This window comes from Canis lupus, chromosome 29 (assembly GCF_048164855.1).
Source record: "Canis lupus baileyi chromosome 29, mCanLup2.hap1, whole genome shotgun sequence".
Lineage (NCBI taxonomy): Eukaryota > Metazoa > Chordata > Mammalia > Carnivora > Canidae > Canis > Canis lupus.
Genome location: NC_132866.1, coordinates 38,296,304 through 38,317,597, shown reverse-complemented (window position 1 = coordinate 38,317,597; position 21,294 = coordinate 38,296,304). Strand labels below are relative to the sequence as shown.

Genomic DNA, 21,294 nt, shown 5'->3' with positions numbered 1-21,294 from the left:
TAGTGGGTCAGGTTGACATTTACGGGCCATATATCTAATTCAGGATGCATGATTTGCTAATGGGGAGTTCTGGACTTCTCCAGCCTCCTCTATGGGCTTTGTTCACAAAGAGAAATGATAACACGGAAATATATATATATAAGAAGCCAGCTTCTAGAAGGAGTTCTAAAAATCTTTTTTTTTTTTTTTTTTTTTTTAGTTTAAAAGGCCTGAGAGTCAACAGAGGGTTTAAATCATGCATACTGAGCACTGAGCTTCTGTGCAAGGAAGAATAAATAAATGAAAGATGCCATGAAGGAGAATGCTTGGCTGACCACTGAGAAGTACGTACATTCGAATCTGTTTCCCTCGAGCAATGCATTCAGGTGAGACTGCCCTTTCTTAATTAGTAACAGAACTGCTCTTTTTGAGAAATGAATTCACTATGGCACAAGTGAGAACTACAACTAACTTGTTGCATTTTTAGATGCCTCACACAGAACATTGCTACTTAACACATAGAGGCAAAAAAGGTTACCAGAGAGTAACTATGGGAGCAGTTGGTAGAAGCAACATTTGGGAGGGCAAAAAAATCATGTAAAGGAAAGGTGGCTAACTAGTTCTATCTTGCCCAACACAGTGCCCAATGTTTAACGAAATATGATTTTGAAATTAATTATCAATAGTTGCAAACCAAGAAGCTTCACATAAAAATCCAAACTCCTGCCATCTCTTGGAAGAAGGCTTAGCTTTCATTCAGGTGTGGCACCTGTTAGAGATGCACCAATCCCTTAGTGAGCCCATGCCCACTAGCTTCCTACCTATAGGCACTGGAGTCTTAAACCTCATTCTTGTTGATCATTACTTATCCACCCCTGTTACATACTTGCTTTAGAACTATGCTCACATCATGCATATCAAATGAATGAAAGAATCCTCTAGGAGAGTATCAGAAACGTGCAAGGATATGTGCTCGGACTAACACCTTCCATGAGTCTGAGAGTCGTGCCTGATTTCTAATCACATATGCTTTGCATTAAAACGACCTGTTTACATAAATACATGTCCCTCAAGATTCTGAACCACCCCTAAGCAGGCATCACTTACCCGGCCCCCACACAGAACAATGACTCTTATGTGTAAGTCGTTGTCAGTGGTGTTTTTAAAGATTGATGACACTGCTCTATCCTTAACTCTTAGCTTTAACTTTTTAAAGAAACATGTAGAAATTCATTCAATCATAATGTTTGGAAAAGTCATAACAAGCTGAGAGCTGGTTTAGAATTATTTAAGCTATATTCCCCAGTCTCTCCCTACAGAAAGGACTAAACCTCACAGCCCTAAAGGTGTTTGGAAACTCTGGTAATTTGAAATGTCACTTTGTGCATAATCCATTTTATTTAGGGAATAAAAAACTAAGTCTGGTTAAACTCTTGAAAATTATACCAGCACCAAGAACAAATCAGTTTTCTCAGATAGTAGTCTCACATCATTAACTTATTAAAGGTTTTTAGCTTAAGCTAGTTTGTAATTACTAAATGTTATGCAATAAAATTCTGGAAACTTTTTACCTTACCTTATCTTACTTTTTAAAAAAAACAATCATTGTCAGTGTTTGAAAAGAAGAAGAAATATGGACTCTGCTCCATAATAAATGGGTCTACTCTGGGGCACAACACCCCCCCACCCAGCATGATCTCATTAATCATTAATCACTGAGGCTTCACTGGGTAGACTGGCAGAAGCAAGGCAGTAATGAAATTCAATCCCCATTTCACAGATGAGGCCAAGGCAGCAAGAGTTAAGTGATTTTTGAAGACGATACAGCAAGGGGGTGGAGGAGCAGAGCTAGACTACTGCCTGAGCTATCCTGGAGGCTCCATGAAGCCCCTCATGAAGAAGTGGGGAGTAAGGAGCCTGCAAGAGGGCCTAGTGAGGGGGCCCTTGACTCAGGGTGGGGTTACAGTAGGAACCCCACAGGCCTGCTTTCAAAACATCTCCCAGTTCATGGACTGTATGTGACTTTGGCTAAGGATCTTCTCTGAGTCCCATTTCCTCCCCTTTCAGATAGTTATAAGGATAATCACAATTAGGTTTGCAGGGAAACTCGCTTAAAATTCACATATGAAGAATCTCTGGCACATTATGGACATTCAGTAACATCTCCCTTTGATGCTGCAACTCACCCACAGATAAAAACTATTTTTTCCTCCCATTCCTGGACTGAGAAACCCTGTGTCCACCCTGTCACCCATCAAGAGGACTGAGGAGGATGGATAGAGCCAGCCTAGGCTCTCCACAGTCCTGTAAGATTTCACCTGTATCTTGTTAATCTATGCCATTAGCACCCATTTATGATGCGGAGAAATTGTTAGGATTATAAACATCATCTCCTCCAACCCCTCACACGTGTACTCTGGGCCTCCACATATTTATAAGTATTTACTTTCTTTCTAAAGAGGCCTCTCTATATAGCACATAAATAATGTAAACACCTTTCTGCTTCTCCTTTATGTAACATTACCTTGCAAAGAACATCACCATTTGTCCCAAACTGAACATGAATTTCCTTTCAAAATTATTCATAGAGATGGATTAATCATTGTGAATCTATGATGTATGGTGTAGGCTAAAAAGGGAGATGGTGAGGGGATCCCTGGGTGGCTCAGTGGTTTAGCGCCTGCCTTCGGCCCAGGGTGTGATCCTGGAGTCCCAGGATCGAGTCCTGGGATCGAGTCCCGCATCGGGCTCCCTGCATGGAGCCTGCTTCTCCTTCTGCCTGTGTCTCTGCCTTTCTCTCTCTCTCTCTCTCTCTCTCTCTCATGAATAAATAAAATCTTAAAAAAAAAAGGGAGATGGTGAAATAGTAAATAGTGAATAGACAGTGAAACATTCCTTTTTTTTTTTTTTAAGATTTTATTTATTTATTCATGAGAGATACAGAGAGAGAGAGGCAGAGACACAGGCAGAGGGAGAAGCAGGCTCCATGCAGGGAGCTCGACATGGGACTCGATCCCGGGTCTCCAGGTCACGCCCTGGGCTGAAGGCAGTGCTAAACCACTGAGCCACCTGGGCTGCCCTGACAGTGAAACATTCTAAAACCCACAGGGCCAGGAAGATTAGAGAGCTTGAATGACCTGAGTCAGAGGACCAGGCACCGTGTCCCTCAGCCAGACACACGGAAATCATCCATTGTCTCTCCTCCCTCTGCCTGCAGGCTCCGTGTCCTCCACACTACAGGTCCTCCAGCCTTTGCACGACTGTCTCCTTCCCTGAACCCCCCTTGGCTGCATGCCAGCCGTCAGCATCCATCCCATGTTTGAACTGTGGTAACGATCTTCTAGCTCATGTCCATGTTTCCATTTTTATCTACTTCCTGTCCATCCTCCACACAGAGCCAGAATGTCCTCTAAAGCACAACTGTTACCCTGTGCTTGCTCTGCTTAAATTCCTTGGTGACTCCCCTGGGCCTGTGAGGAAGGACACACGATGTTCTCCCGGAGTGGAGCCTGCCTCCCTCTGCGGCTCTCCCTCACACTGCGGCCACTTTCCACCCCTCACACCCACATGACTGCCTCATTTTCCCCTGAGCCTCACAAGTTGGTCCCTGATTCAATGCCCCATCACTCTGCTCCACATCTCCCCATCAGGCTTCTAAAGTGGCCACCTCCCTAGGCCAGTTCTCTCTTTCTTTGAGCCTCTCTGGGGCCTGGGCCCACGGGGCCCTCCTCAGCAACTAGCTCTCTAAATGCTCATCCTCTTCCCAGGCCTGCTGGTCTAGACCATTCTGTGGCTTGACCTCCATGGCTCTTGATGTGTTGTCATTTTTCTTTACCCCTTGGGACTCCATATCCAATGTTAACTGAAGATGCAATATGCGTGGAAATTTCTGGGACTTTGATATGGCCTCCCACGTCCTCTGTGTCTTCCCTACTTTTATAACTCCTGTTAGATGGACACTGGCTCTCCTTATTCTCTCTACTTCCAAAACTATGGGGTATGTTTTCTCTCTCCAGACAGGTTGCTCAGTTCCATCACCCGGGGATTCACTCCTTCTTCAGGTCAATCTAACTTGCTGGTATGTTATCTTCTTGTTTATCTCAATTACTGCATTGTTATTTCGGGAAATTCATTTGCTCAACTTTGCCTTGCTAGTTTTGTTTTTCCCCAGAATCTATTGTTTCCTTTGAGATTCTGGTCCTTTTTCATCTCTTGAATACATTAAAAGAGGCTTATTTTTAGCTTCTTGCAAACAGCTTGATTATCCCACATTCCTATGCATTATTTTCATGTTTGTTGTGTTTTCTAAACACTTTCCACAGTTGACAGCTGCCTTGTACAGTTCATCATTCCTGTTTTAAGATGAGGAATTTATTTCTCTCTGGCACTCTGGGCACTCTGGACTGTGGGAAGGCCCAGACAGAGTGGCTTTGCCTCTGTTCCTATGGGGGCTATAGTGATGCCAGGCTAGGACTGCCTGGGGCCCTCACCGGAACTATATGCTTGCGGCTGAGCCCCCACAGACGTTTCCTCGACCAGAGCCAACATTGAAGCTAGACCAGCCCTTATGAGTTTGATGATCTCAAGAGGAACCTCAACCACAGTCATCATGGAACTGCAGAAAGACAAGCTAACTTTCTTGGTCACAAGTCTTCAAGGGTACATGGAAGACATGGGACCACAAAGTGAGGTCATATGGAGAAACAGAGAGAAAAAAAAGCATGGGCCTGGGGTTCTGTCTTTACTGGGGGCAAGAGTAGGGGGCCTAGGGCTTTGCAGTTTCACTCTCTTGATGAATTTGAAACATAAGAGTGGGAACAGAAGTAGGGGAAGGGAGGCACCCTAGATTAGGGACTGGCTCTTTGTTTTGCCTCAGGGCCTGATCTCTGGGTCATGAAATTAAGTCCTGCATGGGGATCCACACTCAGCATGGAGTCTGCTTGAGATTCTCTCTCCCTCTCCTTCTGCCTCTCCTGCTTACACTCTCTCTTCTCTAAAATAAATAAATCTTCCCCCCCCAAAAAAAAAAAAGTACAGGAAGGGAAAAGCAGGATCACACTAGCGGTCAGTTATCTTAGTCACTCAGAGCTTTCCATAAGAGGACTTCATGGGCCTGGCTCCTCATCTAGCTATGTAGCTGGCAGTGTGTTTTTTCCAGAAGGACATCTTTGAAATGAATGTCTCCATAGTCAGAAGTTTAATGTCGGGCACTTATTCTGTTACAATAAAAAAATCCCTGATTGCCAGGCCCTTATAGTACAACACCTTGTCGGTTCAGTGTCACACTCACTTCTCAGGGGTTCTCATACCATATGGGGTTGTACACCGGAACTCCATACCACCCCTTTGCATGGCATGGGCTTCCTGTTTTGATACCTTACAGGTTACTTTTCTTTCCTTTCTACTCAGAGCCCAGGTGAACAGTAGTCTTCCTTAATGCTTCCAACTTTGGAGCTTCCCTTTATAGAAGGACTTTCAGACTTGCAGTTCTTTCTAGGGCATCTCAGATGCAACCTCCAGCTTTTGACAAGCCTTCTACCCCTTCTCTTATTCTGGTGGGGCATCCTGTGCCCACCCCCAGCCACCTGGACATTCATCCAGATTTCCTCCTCTGCTGTCTGAAACATCTGATTGCAGGCTACTTTCCTGCCTTGGGGTTCCATTTCATTTCTGGCATGTGGAAATTTGCCTTTCTTTCTTTCTTTCTTTCTTTCTTTCTTTCTTTCTTTCTTTCTTTCTTTCTTTCTACTAAGGTCAGCTATATTTCCAACAAGGCTTTGTTTTGGTTACACTTATCTAGTATTTTTCTGCTTTTATAACTGGAAAGGTATCACACATTAGCCCTGTTCGCTTGTTTTATGAACTGGGTTCTGTAGGCCTTGAATTAGAACATGTGGTTTATTCAGCATTCAGCAAGTGCCTCCAACATATGAGATACTTAGACTTTGACTGCTAAATAAATAAAACCTGAGATGAATCTCACCTTCTCCATTTAGCAACTGGATCTTAGAAAAGCCATGAAATCCCTGTAGACCTCAGTTTCTCCATTGTCAAACCAAATGAAAATAATCCCTCCTTCATTGTCTCACACAAAGAATGGGTTGTGAAAGTCAATGCAATAATATTAAGAAAGACCTTTAAACAGTCATAAGCTCTAGTCAAGTGAAAGACACTAAAGAAAAAATAATTCTATATTAATAAAGCGTTTCAAATTAGTGTGGGAGAAGGAACAACATGGAAATGACAAACGTACACTCATTCATTTCTTTATCAGTTCTCAAGTATTTGGTACGCCTCACAATACACCTGGGCAGGGTATGCATAGATAAGAAGTGGGTGTACCTAGAAAAGACCTCAGAAGACCTCAGAAAATGCAAACAGTCCTTGAGGTGCCCTAAATGAAATTGAATTAAATGTGCACAGTTCAATGAGGAGTGAGCCAGAATCCATTTACTATTTTGCAACTGGCTTTTTTTAAACTATAAAAAATATCTTATATTGTTCCACATTAGAACATATCAAGGTGCTTATTATTCTCATTCTTCTTACAGCTGCAGAGTATCTCATAATATTCTTTAGCCAGTTCCATGTTAATGAATATTTAGGTTGTTTCCAAACATTTGCTAGTTATAAAAATTTTTAAAAGACCTCAGTGATATCCTTACACATTCATTATTTCACACATGTGCCAAATATACCCTTAGAAAGGGTTTTAAGAAGTGGATTTGTAAGTCAAATGACATGTGTATTTTACGTTTTGATGGATATTGCCAAATTATTCTCCATAAAGATTGTAGCTGATATTCTAGTTTTTAAACATTATGTATTTACTTCCTACTAAAAACAATGATAGACTGTTATATATTTTCCCTTTTTATTCTTTTTGCTAAGCTTTCTTTTAATTGTCTTATTTCCCTGGATAGGACTTCCTTAGCAATAGAAAATCTAACTGGCAAGAGGAGACCTCTTTCCCCATTTCCCTGCTGAGTTAGTTTCCTTGTATTCTACTTTGCTGAGAGATCATGCTCTGTATCTTAAGTGAGTCTTGAACTTTGTCATATCTTTTTCTTGTATCTGTTAGGATAACTATATGTATTTTCTCTTATTTTGTTAATGTGATGAATTACATCGGTGGATTATTAAATACAAACCAACATGCATTCCTGGGGGAAGCCATTCATGATCATAATGATTATCTTTTTAAAATATCATTTGAAAAAAATAATTAAATATAGTTTGATTCATTTTGTCCAATTTTGCTAAAGATGTGTATTTCTGTCCTCAAGAGACATTATGGTTTCCTTTTTTTTGTAATATCTTGGTTTAGTTTTGGTGTCAATGTCATATTGGCCTCAGTTTGGGGAGAATTCCCACATTCATTTCCGAAAAGAATTTGTGTAAGCTTGGTATTTTTTTTTTCTTTTTAAATGCTTGATAGAATTTATCAGTGAATCTATCTAGGCCTGGAGATGTCTTTGTGGATTTTTTTTTTTTCTAATGAATTCGATTCCTTTAGTAGATCTAGAGGTATTTGGATTTCCTATCTTATTTATCACTTTTACTAAGTTGTATTTTTTATAGAATTTGTCCATGTCATCCAAGTTGTCAAATTTAATAACATAATAGTACCCATTAGGTTCTCTTACTACTCTTTTGATGGTTTTTAGGATCTGGAGTAATAATTTCTTTCTTGTTCCTGTTACTGGCGATTTGTATTTTCTTTTTTTTCTTTTTTTTTTTATAAATCAGTCGCCAGAGATTTACCAGTTTATTAATCTTGTCAAAGGACTAACTTTGGGCTTTGTTAATTTTCTCTTTTATGTATCTATTGCTTACCTCATTGACTTCTGCTCTTTATTACTTCTTTCCTTCTAACACTTGGGTACTTTTCACTTTCTTTTTTAGCTTGTTGAGATAGAAGCTTAGATAACTGATATTATATCTATTTTCTTTTCTAAAATAAATACTTAAAACTCTAAATATGCCTTTTCTGCCACAAAATTTTGATATGTTGTATTTTCATTGTCATAGAACTTAAAACAGTTTCTAAATTCCCTTGTGATTTCTTCTCTAACCATGAGCTGCTCAATAACGTTCTGTTTGTTTGCTTACTATATGGGGATTTTCCAATTTTATTTTAATTTATTTTGTGATCAGCCACTTATAATTTCAATTCTTATAGATTTATTGATACTTGGTGGCCCAAATATAGCTTCTCTTGATAAATGCTCCACGTGTACTTTAAGAAAATATGTATTCTGTAATTGTTAGATGTAGTATTCTGTGAAAGCCCATTAAGTCAAATGTATTGATTGTGTTTTTCAAGCTGCTAAAAATATCTTAGTGATATTTTCTCTCCTTGTTTTGAGTGCAACCCACTGAGAGCAATGTTGAAAAATGCCCTATTATTAGTGTGAATTTATTGGTTACTTTCCTAAATCTTCCAGTTTTGGTTCAAACACTTTATTTATTTTTTTTTTGAAGAGGCAGAGACATAGACAGAGGGAGAAGCAAGCTCCTGGTAGGGAGCCAGATGCAGGACTCAATCCTTGGACCAGGGATCACACCCCGAGCCGAAGGCAGACCCTCAACCACTGAGCCACCCAGACGTCCCTGCTTCAAGCACTTTAAAGCTCTTAGATACATAAACATTAATGACTATAATGTCTTCCTGATAATTGAATGGAACTGATCATTTTATTATTATAAAATATCCCTCATGCAAAGTACATCTAGGATGGTGGAATAAGTATCTCCTAAAACAAGCTCCTCTATAAAAGCAACCATAATGCTGGCAAAGATTGTCAAAGTTAACTTTTCCAGAACTCCAAAAATTAGTCAAAGTCTTGAAACTATCCCACAACATTTACTCAAGAAAAATGTCTGAATCCCAGTAAGAAGAGAATATGGCATTTTGACTTGCCATATTCCCATCCTCCTATATTCAGCTCCATGATAGCCTTGGAAACCAACAGACTCAGAACCATACTAGATGTGAAAAACAGCAGCCTAGCAGATATGGAGGAGGCAGAATGGGTTTGGAGCACCCCAGAAAGCCTCATCCTGAAAGAATTGTTACATTTTATCTGTCTGGAAGCTCCCTGAAAAAGCCCTAATAATAGGACTTATCTTTATTTGACCTGACTCAGAGCTTGCTCAATGAAGAGAATTCTAACCCCAGAGCATTTGCTGAAAAATCAACTGCAACTGTTTAACATCCAAGCTGATTGAGGCAATGCTAATAATTGGGCAAACACGGGCTGACAAAAATAAATCTCAAAAGAAAATCTAGGGATCCCTGGGTGGCGCAGCGGTTTAGCGCCTGCCTTTGGCCCGGGGCGCGATCCTGGAGACCCGGGATCAAATCCCACGTCAGGCTCCCGGTGCATGGAGCCTGCTTCTTCCTCTGCCTGTGTCTCTGCCTGTCTCTCTCACTGTGTGCCTATCATAAATAAATAAAAAAATTAAAAAAAAAAACACCTTTAAAAAAAAAAATCTAGGGAATGAGATTGGAAAAGCTCAGACATATTCCTGGGAATATAGAATACTCTAGGTTCTAGTTTTCACGTGGAATTGTGACACATGGGGGCTTATTAGAGTATCAAAAATATATTATGAGCAAAATATATGAACACATGAATAAAATCAGGCCATGAATTGACCAATGATGATAGTATCATGAACAAAAATGATGCTGCATGCTCAAAGTGAGGGAAAGAGAGACACAGAGGAACATTGAACGAGTGGGAGACAACAGTTACAGATCATGATGTGAAGTTAGGAGGCATTGTTTTAACTTTATTCCTGTCTGGTATGGCCAAGGCCAGCCCACCATAAAATGTTACAGAGAGGGCAGCCCTCTCTGACCCAAGCTGGAGCAGACTCAACCTGAGGAACCACTCACCTCATCTTACTTATCTGTACCTCACTCCTCATCCGTTCCCTGAATTTCTGAGTTGAGGGTTGTGTTTTGTTTTTTTTTTTTTAAGATTTTATTTATTTACTCATGAGAGACACAGAAAGAGAGAGAGATCGGGGCAGAGACACAAGCAGAGGGAGAAACAGGCTCCATGCAGGGAGCCCAACGTGAGACTCAATCCTGGGTCTCCAGGTTCACTCCCGGGACTGAAGGCGGTGCCAAACCGCTGAGCCACCCAGACTGCCCTCTGAGTTGAGTTTAAAGCCAGTCTGTGCTTCCTTCCTGCCACTTCAGCTCTCTGCATATGTGTTTCTGTTGTAGATGGTTTGCTGCTCTTCTGACCACACTATTGCCTCTGTATGTCTACTCAGCCATTTGCATCTCCCCCGAGTTACAGCCCACCCAGAATTGGAAGTCATCTTACTGCTGTCTGACCCTACTCCCCACCCAGTCCCCAGATGGGGAACACAAAAATTATGTTTCAGTCAGTCTGAAGGATGAATTGAAGGTGCTAAATGCCATTTGAGATTAATATTTTACTTCTATTCCTGCATGTCATGAAACACATGTAATTGAAAAAGAACTTTGTTTTCCAAAGGCTATCATACTGCTTGATGGAGACATATGATAACGCTGTAAAGCGGAAGAACCATGGGCCTTGGCACATCCCAATGGCCATTGCTTTGTGGGAGGAGAGAGGAAGTTTAGACCAGGGCTTGCATACCCAAATTCTGGAGCCAGACTACCCAACTTTGAATATTGGTTTGGCCATTTCCTAACTGTGTGATCATACCAGCAGGGTGTTTGTCCCAGTGTTCGTTAGTGCCCTTATCTGACAGATGTTGATAATATGAATCCAGAGGGTTGTTGTGAGAGATACAAAGGCCATAGGTTAGCATACAGAGCACCCTCAAAATAGTGCCTGGTACAAAGTAAATGCTCTATATGCATTTGCTATTATAATTGCTCCTTTTTCCAATATTCCCACCTGTCTATATAATTAGGAAGAAGAGGGTGGTTGGTTCTCAAAGCCTGTCTCCTGTTTTCTCAAATGTGATTGTACATGTATCCACTGTAGGATCTGGCAAGAAAGGTGGTTTGGAGAGAAGCTTTGCCTGCCTTTCTGCTCCCTATGCTGCCTCTTCTGAATGCTTTGTGGGCAGAACTCATAGCAGATTCCATAAGAGGGGTTCTATCCAGTCCCCTCACATCTTGTCCATGGGCCCATCTGTGGGGGTGGCAGATGTTGAGTTCTCAGTGATGCCTAAGCTGCCTCAAATCATGCCCAACAGCTGGTTTGGGACCAGTTGTGGGGAAGTCAAATCCCAGGTGTGACACCAGCTGGATCCCCCACTCCTGACACCACACACTTCAGATGATGAGAAAATGATTAGCAATTTTAAGCATCCCAAGAGGTCTGATAAGCTTGTACAATATGCTAGGAAGAAATAAAACTGAGATCCATCCAAAGATATCTGGCTTGAAAAAAAATAGCTGTGTTATTCAAAACATCTGGTTCTTGACAGAGAACAGGATTTTGCCAACCAGTTCTCCCCTGCTAAAGCCCTGAGGTCCATTCTATGTGGTTCTGATTCCTTTTTCCTGGCCTCTATCAAAGGTTACATAAGGACCATGGGGTTATTCTATGTCCACAAAACTTTGACTCTATCCTGCCCCCATGCCATGGCGATTCTCCCAAGTGGGCTGTATAGCATTGCTCAGCCCCAATCACCCACCCCAAGTGGATATTTGCCCAAGGTCAGCCATGTTCCCAGCCAGTGCAGTTTCACAATGCATGGTGTCATGGCCTCCCACAAGTACTCCCATGTGTTCTCTCTGAGAGTCCCCTGATACTCTCTGGGTGCTTGGCAAATATGAAACCACAAACAGAACTGGAGTTCACAGACATGGTCAGCTCAAAGGGGATTTCCTCAATGTGCATTCTTTTCTGAGAACCTCATTGATTGCTCTCCTGAGGCTGATTGTGGAAAAAACTCTGAATTCACCCCATTTTGGTAGATCAAGGGCCTCACTTAGGGGAAATAATATAAGAACGAAGATGAGACAGGTCAGATGTCCAATGATTGGAAGTCCTCTGAGATACCTCTGGAGTTGCAAAAAAAGAATGCTTTTTTAAATGAAAAAAATTACAGCTGGGTTCCTAACTTCCAGTGACAGAGTCCATAGGGTGATACAACTGATAGCTCTGTGCTGAGTACCTCAGAGACCTGTCATCAGGATGCTCATATTTAATTACAGTTATAATTAAAGTAATTCATGCACATGATTAAGTATCAAATCCCTGTCCCCTCCTATAAAATGGCCTAAAATGAAAGAAAAAATATATTTCCTGTCCCTGTTCAACTCCCCAAAAACAACCTTGGGTTCTGGCAGTTGCCATCATTTATAAACTGAGTTTGGAACTGTTCCTTCTTCTTTTATTTTCTGGAAGAAATTGTTTAGAATTGGTGTTATTTCTTTGTTAAATGTTATTTTATAATTTGCTGATGAAGCCACCTGGATAGACATCTCTTTTTCAAGAGTTGTAACTACAAAGTCAATTTATTTTGTAGTGGTTATCTATTCAATTTTGAGTGTGTTTTGGTAATTTATGGTTTTTAAAAATGTGTCCATTTCTTTTAAGTTGTCAAATGTATGAGCATAAAGTTGCTCATAATATTCCCTTATTATTCTTTTAATGTCTGCAGGATCTACAGTAATACCCCTTCTTTCATTTCTGATATTGATAAGTTGAGTCTTCTCTCTTTTCATCTTTGTCAGTTTTTCTAGAGGTTTGTTTTTTTTAAAGAATCAGCTTTTGGTTTTATCAATTATTCTCTATTGTTTTTCTGTTTTAAATTTCACTGATTTCTTGTCTTACCTTTCTTATTTTCTTCCTTCTGCTTGCTTTGTCATCTTTTGTTCTTCTCTTTATAGAGATTTAAGATGAAAGCTTGGATTATTTATTTGAAACCTTCCTTCTTTTCCAAACATAAGCACTTATTTCTATAAATTTGCCTCACAACATCCCTTTACCTTTATTCTATAAATTTTATATGTTGTATTTTCATTTTTGCTCAGTTCAGGCAATCTACTTTCCCCTGAAATGTGTATTCTGCTCTTTTAGGTGGACAGTTCTATAAATATCAATTAGATCCACTTGGCTGATGGTGTTTATCAGTTCTATATCTTGGTGAATTTCTGTTAGTTCTATCATTACTGACAAAGCGTTGAGATCTCCGACTAAGATTGTGGGTTTGTTTATTAACCCTTTCAGTTCTGCCACCTTTTACACTATGTATTTTGAAGCTCTGATTTTAGTTTTCACACATGTATGGTTGTTAAGTGTTCATGAAGAGTTGATTCTTTGATCATTATATATTTTCCTTCTTTGTCCCTGGCAATTTTCTTTGCTCTGAAGTCTACTTTGATATTAATATAGCCATTTCAGTATTAGCTTAGCGGTAAATGTTTCTCCATCCTTTTACTTTTAACTTACCCATTGCTGTCATTTAGACAACATATAGCTGTGTCATGTGTTTGCTTATCCATTCTGATAATCTCTCTTTCATAATTAGTATGTCTAGACCATTTACATTTAATGTAATTATTTACACATTTAGATTTAAGTTTACCATTATGTATTTGATTTCTATTTATTACCTCAGTTTTTCATTTTTTGTTTCCTTTTTCTTGCCCTCTTTTGGGATATTCAAACACTTTTTAATATTCTATTTTCATTTATCTATTGTATTTTCTCTGCATAGTTTATTTTCTTATATTTCATTTGTTTGTCTGTTTTGGTGGTTGCTCTGAGGATTAAGATAAACATATTTAACTTTAAAAATATCGGGGATCCCTGGGTGGCGCAGCAGTTTAGCGCCTGCCTTTGGCCCAGGGCGCGATCCTGGAGACCCGGGATCGAATCCCACGTCGGGCTCCCGCTGCATGGAGCCTGCTTCTCTCTCTGCCTCTCTCTCTCTCTCTCTTTCTCTCTCTCTCTGTGACTTACATAAATAAATTTAAAAAAAAATAAAAAATAAATAAAAAAATAAAAATATCTGGAGTCAATGTTTTACAACTTCAAGTGGGTTGTATAAACCTTGTCAATATACAGGTCCCTTTTCCCTCTCCCTTCTATGTGGCAGTTATCTCAAGTATTACACCTACGTGCATTGAAAACCTCACCAGACAATGTTATATTTGCTCTTATCCATCCAGCTTATTTTAAAGAACTGAAGAAGAGAAAAGTAAGCTATTGTATTTATCCAAATATTTACTATTCCTATTGCTCTTCCTTCATTCCTGATGTTTCAAGTTTCCCTCTGATACAATTTTCCTTCTGTCAAAAGAAATAGCTTTAGAAATTCTTTTATAACAGATCTGCTGGCTTTTACCTCTCAAGCCCTCTAATCAAGTAAGCCTATTTTATTTACAGGATCATGAATACATGTTGCCAGAATGGATAAATTAACCAATCATGCCTTTCCGTGAAGTCAGACCAAATTTAACAAGCTCCCTTAAACAATGAGAGGTATGATGCTAACTGTGAAGTTTTCACACTTTGGTTCACACAGATAAATTATTGTTACGGCTTCCTTTCATATTCAACCAAGGATTTTTAGGCTGCACTTATTGTGCCTTGATCAAGAAAACACACACACACAACTTGTCATGCCTAGTGACACAAGGCAAAGAGTTTCTCTGATCAATTACATGAGTGCAGCCTATTGTCTGGATCTCCCTCTTCCCTTCATCTTTCCCTACCCCCAGCCCACACATTCCAGATCAGGGGCAATTTTATAGGGGAGATGGCATAAAGGGTTTGCATCATCTAGCCCCAACATGATAAAAACAAAACAAAACAAAACAAAAAATTATCAGATGTTTCTATTTGCTCTTTTTGAATCTGCTCTCAACTCCAGAGTCATTAATCATCCCTTCCCATAGGAGTCAGTCCTTCTTGATCCTTTTTCTTCCCTCCTGGATTTGTCTCTGTAGGAACATCAAACTCCTCCCCTTCCCATTTATTAGACAGAATTTTTCTCTTCCTCATGGAAACTAGGCACCAGCCCAAAACCCAGGTCCTTAAAGCTTGTTACTATCCCCTCAAAGGACTTTTAAAACCAACTTCCAAAAAAATCAAGTCCCTTATGAGTAAAGAATTCTTATAATAACCGCTAAGAAGAGAAAACATTTCTTCACTTTATGACATGCAAATCTCAGAAGAGACATTTGTGTCCAAGTTGTAGGGACATTTCACTCTAACCCTCAATGTTTTGTCCAAATGAAAACCCAGTACAGCAAATTCCACAATGAGTGTGGTTTGTTGTAAGCACTGTTTCCTCTAACATAGTTGTGGGGTTTCCTGTGGTCATTTTTCCCTCTACTCACCAATAAGAACACATTGGGGAAAAAAAAAAGAACACATTGCACTGTGTGTATTGTGTAGGGTCCCAATTCAGCTTCTCCTTTTCCTACTCCACCAGTAAAATATCATTGGAGCCAGCCAGGCTTACACCTTTAACTGGGCTAAACTACAGGCCCATACAATTTCAGCCAACTTCTGTACTCAAAAGTTTGAAAGATTGTACCCTAAGTCACTTAGTTGAGGGTAGCCAGACATCTATATCTTGGGTGAATTCAGCCCCAGAAAAACCATGGAGGACACAATAAAGAACTACAGCAGTAGGTGGAAATTCCACATGCCTGTTGCCCAGATCATAAGCCTTGACTCTTTAGTACTTCATTCTATTCAAATGGCTTCCCTATTATATTCTCAAGTGTGATTCTGCCCTCCTACTCCTAACATCAACTCCTATGGCTCCAGTTCATAAAACTGAGCATTTTTCTTCAGCTCCTTCTGTTTCCTTTTATTACCTCCTGATTCCCCAACCCCTGTGAGGACTAATACCCTGTTCTACTTTTATTAAACTAACAGAGTGAAGTGAGGCACTGACTGGGAGCTATGCCTGCCCCCAAATATTATCAAATGGTGTAAGGATTACAACAGGAACAGCTCTTGATGGAGAACATGAATGTTCAAGGCCAAGTTCAAGGAGCTCCTGGTTCTTGACCTAAGACTACACTGTCATCCATTTATTTCACTTATTTGTATGCTATAAACATCCAATAATTGTTACTATTACTACTTTAAAGAATTAAAATTTTTATCAATTAAAAATAAGAAAGGTAAAGATTCTATTTGACCTTCATTTTTCCCTCTCCAACACTCTTTCTTTCTTTATGTAATCAGTTTCTCACTGTATCATTTTCCTTTTACCTAAAGAGCTTCTAAAACGTTTGTTAGAGGACAGGTCTGACAGTGATGAATATCTTCAGATATTTTTTCTAAGAAAGTTTTTATTTCTTCTTAAGTTTTGGAGAATAATTTTCCAGGATACAAAGGGTAGGAGCTAAATTTTTTACTGGAGTGGGTGTTGATAGGCAAGTAAGGGGAGGAAGCTAAAATGTTCCATATAGAAATGCATTAGAGTTGGGGAAATAAATTCATGTTTAGATTAATATAGATATAAGTGGCTACATATATATATACGTATATATGTACAGGCATACACACATATGAGTTATATATACACATATATTTCCTACCTGTATCCCCTAAGAGGATCCAGAAGCAAAGACACCCCAATAGCAAAAAGCATACCTAGCACCCAGATCTTGGTTTCTAATACCATTCTTGATATAAAGAAACTGTGCTCCTTAGAAAAAAAATGATGATTGTAGGAATAGGGAAGAAAATGTACAAGATGAGCCTAGAGCATCTCATAGTGACAGAAAGTAAGGAAATGCTCGAACAACAACAAAATATATTGATGGGGGCACATTAAAAGGACACAGAAGATGAATGAAAAAGTTTCCATGGCCAAAGTTGGAACAAGTTGATCAACAAAATAAATAATGTAGTACAGTTGATCCTTGAACAACATGGGTTTGAACTGCACAGGGCCACCTATCTGTAGATTTTTTCAATAGATACAGAACTGTATCTATTTTCTTTTCCTTATGATTTTCTTAATAACATTCTATTTTCTCTATCATAAGCATATAATATATAATACATATACAAGCTTTGTGTTAACTGTTTATGTTATTGGTAAGGCTTCTGGTCAATAATAGTCTATTAATAATAAATTTTGGGGGAACTCCAAAGTTATATATGAATTTTTGACTGCACAGGAGGTTAACACTCCTAACCATTGTCAACTGATATTAGATTACAGCCCATAATATAAAGTAAATATTCATGAATCTATGCTGATGTAAATAAATGATTGAATAAATAAATAATTGGGGAGAAGAGACAAATCTCCCTTTAAGAATTCCAAATAAGTTATGTAGATACTCAGCCCTCAGTGAAATGGGACATAACTCTCCCTGTGTGAGTTGCACATAATGAGTTCCTTCCAAAGGGTAAAGTATAAAAATAAGAGCATGATTTCACAGTGGAGAATCCTGACAAATACTTTCTCAGTCAGGTGATCAAGGTCAATATCAACAATGATGTCATAATGATAACATGTACCCTTGATATGATGTGATGAAAATGGCTCTTTACATCTATGGTCTCCCTCCCAAGAACACAAAACCCCAGGCTAATCATGAGAAAAAGCATCATACAAATCCCAGTAGAGGGGCATTCTAAAATTCTAAAATATACCTGACCAGTACTCCTCAAGACTGTCAAGAATACCCAAAACAAGGAAAGTTTAAAAAACTATCACAGCCAAGAGGAGCCTAAGAAGACATGATGACTAAATGTAATATAGTATCCTGGATGGGATCCTGGAACAGAAAAAGGACATTAGGTAAAAACTAAGGGAATGTGCATAAAGTATAGACTTTAGGTAAATTTAATAAATCAATATTAAGTCATTCATTTTGGCAAATGTACCATCTAATGTAAGATGTTAATAAAAGGAGAAAATGGGTGTGGGAATATATGGAGCCCTCTATATTATCTTCACAACATTTTTGTAAATGTAAAACTATCCTAGCTTCTGGCTTTTGGTCTGGAGGAGGTGCAAGTACAACTGTTCTCAGTCGTCCCAAATCCAGGTTCATGCAACATGAGCTGCCTCCACCATGCAGCCCAGGTTGGACCCCAACAAGATTGAAGTTGTATACCTGAAGTGCACCAGTCAGGCAGTCAGTGCCACATCTGCCTTGGACCCCAAATCAGCCCCCTGGGTCTGTCTCCAAAAAAAAGGTTGGTGATAGTATCGCCAAGGCAAACCAGTGATTGGAAGGGTCTGAGGATGACAGTGAAACTGATCATTCAGAACAGACAGGCCCAGACTGAATTGGTTCCTTCTGCCTCTGCCCTGACTCTATCAAAGTCCTCCGGGAACCACCAAGAGACAGAAAGAAGCAGAAAAACATTCAGCACAGTGGAAATACCACTTTCAATAAGAATCATTGCCTGACAGATGTGGCACTGATCTTTAGCCAGAGAACTCTCTGGAACCATTAAAGAGATCCTGGGGACTGCCCAATCTTTGAGCTGCCAAGTTGACAGCCACCACCCTCATGGCATCAATAGCAGTGCAGTGCTGGGCATTCCCAGTAAATTAAGAATTACAAAAGAAAATATTTCAATAAAGGATCATTTAACAACTAAAACATTTTTTTAAAAATTTTTTAAAATTTTAAAAATTTTTCTTAATAAAACTAACCTTAAAAAATTAAATGTATTTTAAAACAAATGAGTACAAACTTCCAGATAAATATGACAATCCAATTGAGGAAATATTTTCAATCAATACTTTTGGTTTTAACCCTATAGTAGAAATATTAATATACAAAAAGTTGCCCATATTTAATGTTATACATTTTGATGAGCTTGAATATATATATATATCTGATAGCACTTTTCTCAAAAAATTCCTTGAATGGATTATCACCAGACCATTGTATGGATAGGGAAGAGGCAAGACAGACACCTCTAGGTGCCAACTCAGCATTTATCCCTCTTCTTATTCACCAGCAGAATATTTTGTTTAGGGCAGTAATACAGCCGGTTGCTTCTCCAGACAACCTGCCCTGAGCTGGGGTTCTCAGAATAGGTTGCCATCCTTCTCTGCACCTATCCTTCTGTCTGTCTGGAGTGCAGACACAAAGCCGTGGAGAAGCACCCTCCTATGAACATGAGACAAGAAAGGAAGCAAGAGGACAAAAGCCTCACCTACAGGCAGGGTGGAAAGAGGATCCTGGGGCACAGATGATATGGAGAGCCACTGTGCCAGCCTGGACAGCTATTTCAGGACTTCATTTGGTGTGAGAAAGCAAATCCTTAATTGGTTAAGCTATTCTTTTTTTTTTTTTTTTTTGGCTAAGCTATTCTATTGTGTTTCCACTCTATGGATTTGAGCATAACTCTAATAGAATTAAGTGACTTGCCCAGGGCCTCATGCATAGGACACACACTCCTGGCCCCCACATCAGATTGATGTGATCTCAAAGCTTGAAACTGCTGCATTTTCCTGCCTTTTACATTTGTGTTCATTGCTCATCATTAACTGTTTCATCCCAGGCCTTCCCAGCTTCCCATCTTCAATATTGACTTTATAATTGAGACACTCAAAGGTCTATTCCTGGGCTCTCCCTCTGGCTCTTCCTGGTCCTGGCCACCCTAGACAGCAAGCCCACTCCTGCACACACCCCTGGTCCCTGGGGCGTGGGGCCCAGACAAAGCAGACCAAGTGGGCACGCACTTTTCAGCTGCAGCTAGAATTCATCCCCATGTACTCATAGGCTCCTTGATCTCATCATGAGACAGCTGTTCTTCCTAAGCCACATCTCTCAACCCCAGACTCCCATGAACTCGTACTAATCACCAAATCAAATAATAAGGGTCTAACCTGATGTCAGAGTCCTGGGTTACAAGGAGAGAAGATGACGGTAGCAGTGACTGTAAGGATGGGCCAGTGGTGAGCACTGCGGGGAGGATACCTCTCACCCCTCCCTTCCCGTTCCTCTCTCTTGCCTTGGTTAATGCTGTTCTTAGCACATCACAGACAGCAACTTTTGGAAAAAATAAATCAGTAGGGGCCACTGTCCTCTGTTTACCTCCATCTGTCCAGAGCTGCTGGGACCTGCACAGAACTGTGTGTCCTCAGCGCGGGTACCCTGAGCAGTGCCACCGGCTCAGTCTGTTGTAGGCTGAGACCAGGACTCAGACCCCTCTGGAACTATACTACACCAAGGACATGAGCACAGAGTGTCCTCAATGCCCCATTGCCTCCACTCTGATGCTTCTGAGTCTCACTGCTAAGGACAGAACTGTTCAGAAGCCAGGGGCAGGGTCCTCAATGCATCTTGGTGCTAACAGTCCCTCAGGGCACCTGGTGAGCACTGGCTGGAGGAATCCACAGGCAATGCGCACCTCCTGTGCAGCCATCCCTGGCCTCCCTGCAGAGATGCAGCTCTTTGTGTCTGCTTTCTTCTGGCCACTGCCACCTGATGCCCCCGAGGATACCCCACATGGCACAGTTCCCCTGTAGAAATCAATCAGCGCCCCTTTCCTAACCTGTTCTTTTTGGAGCTATCAAACAACATTACAGCCATCCTCAGCCTCAGGCTCTGCAGAGAGAAGGACAGAGTCTCCTCTGGCTCACTCTTCTCTCCTTCCTCCTCCTGATCCTCCCTTTCCGCAGTCATAGCCCAGCCTGGCCTTGCTGCCTGGACTGTCCACTGCTGCTCTGTGTCATCACACATATTTCCATCTAACCTGTATTTGAAGCCCTCACTATGATGGCCTACCTCCCTCTTCTCCAGGATCCTTCCCCATTATTCCTCCAGCACACTTGTTGCGTTCCAGGCCCATCCCGAAAGCTCCTTTTCCATTTCATCCCCCTAAATCCACCTGTTGAAAGTGGGTATCTCCCTTGCAAAGCCCCTAAGGCCCATTTCTCTCTCTCTCCCTCTAAGAGCAGATTTTTTTTTCTACCTAATCATGCACTAGATGGTATATACATCGTGTGCAAGCTGACTGTGAGGCAGGACCACCTCTGCATCCTGTATGGTCTGAGAGGACTCATTTTCCATGGTGAGTACTCAGGAAGGAACAGAATCTCAGAGCTTACAAACCCAGGCCCAGGTATCCACATCCCATTGCAAAGGTGAGCTTCCTCAGAGAAAGGAAACAGATTGCTCAAGGTCACACCCCTCACTCAGGGGAGGGTTAGCATCAGATGACAGCTGCGTTATGAACAAAAATATATCAGACTTGGAGTTGTAGGACATTTGTAGAATTCCAAATGTCTGTTTGGAATTCCAGCTCTGATCCCTCATGGTGGCTACATAAACAATTTAAAAAGGGCTAACATGGATTAAATGATCATGAGATGCAGGTGCACTGCTAGGAACTCTAGGTG

The 21,294-nt window shown here is 40.4% G+C and overlaps 1 long non-coding RNA gene across 1 annotated transcript; it reads left to right on the top strand.

The window, feature by feature from the left end:
- The first annotated feature begins 203 nt into the window (after window positions 1-203).
- On the top strand, window positions 204-16,061 carry LOC140620610 (uncharacterized). The gene is made up of 3 exons (XR_012020353.1): window positions 204-365; window positions 14,337-14,432; window positions 15,840-16,061. It is a non-coding gene; the product is annotated as an uncharacterized lncRNA (long non-coding RNA).
- The last annotated feature ends 5,233 nt before the right edge of the window (window positions 16,062-21,294 follow it).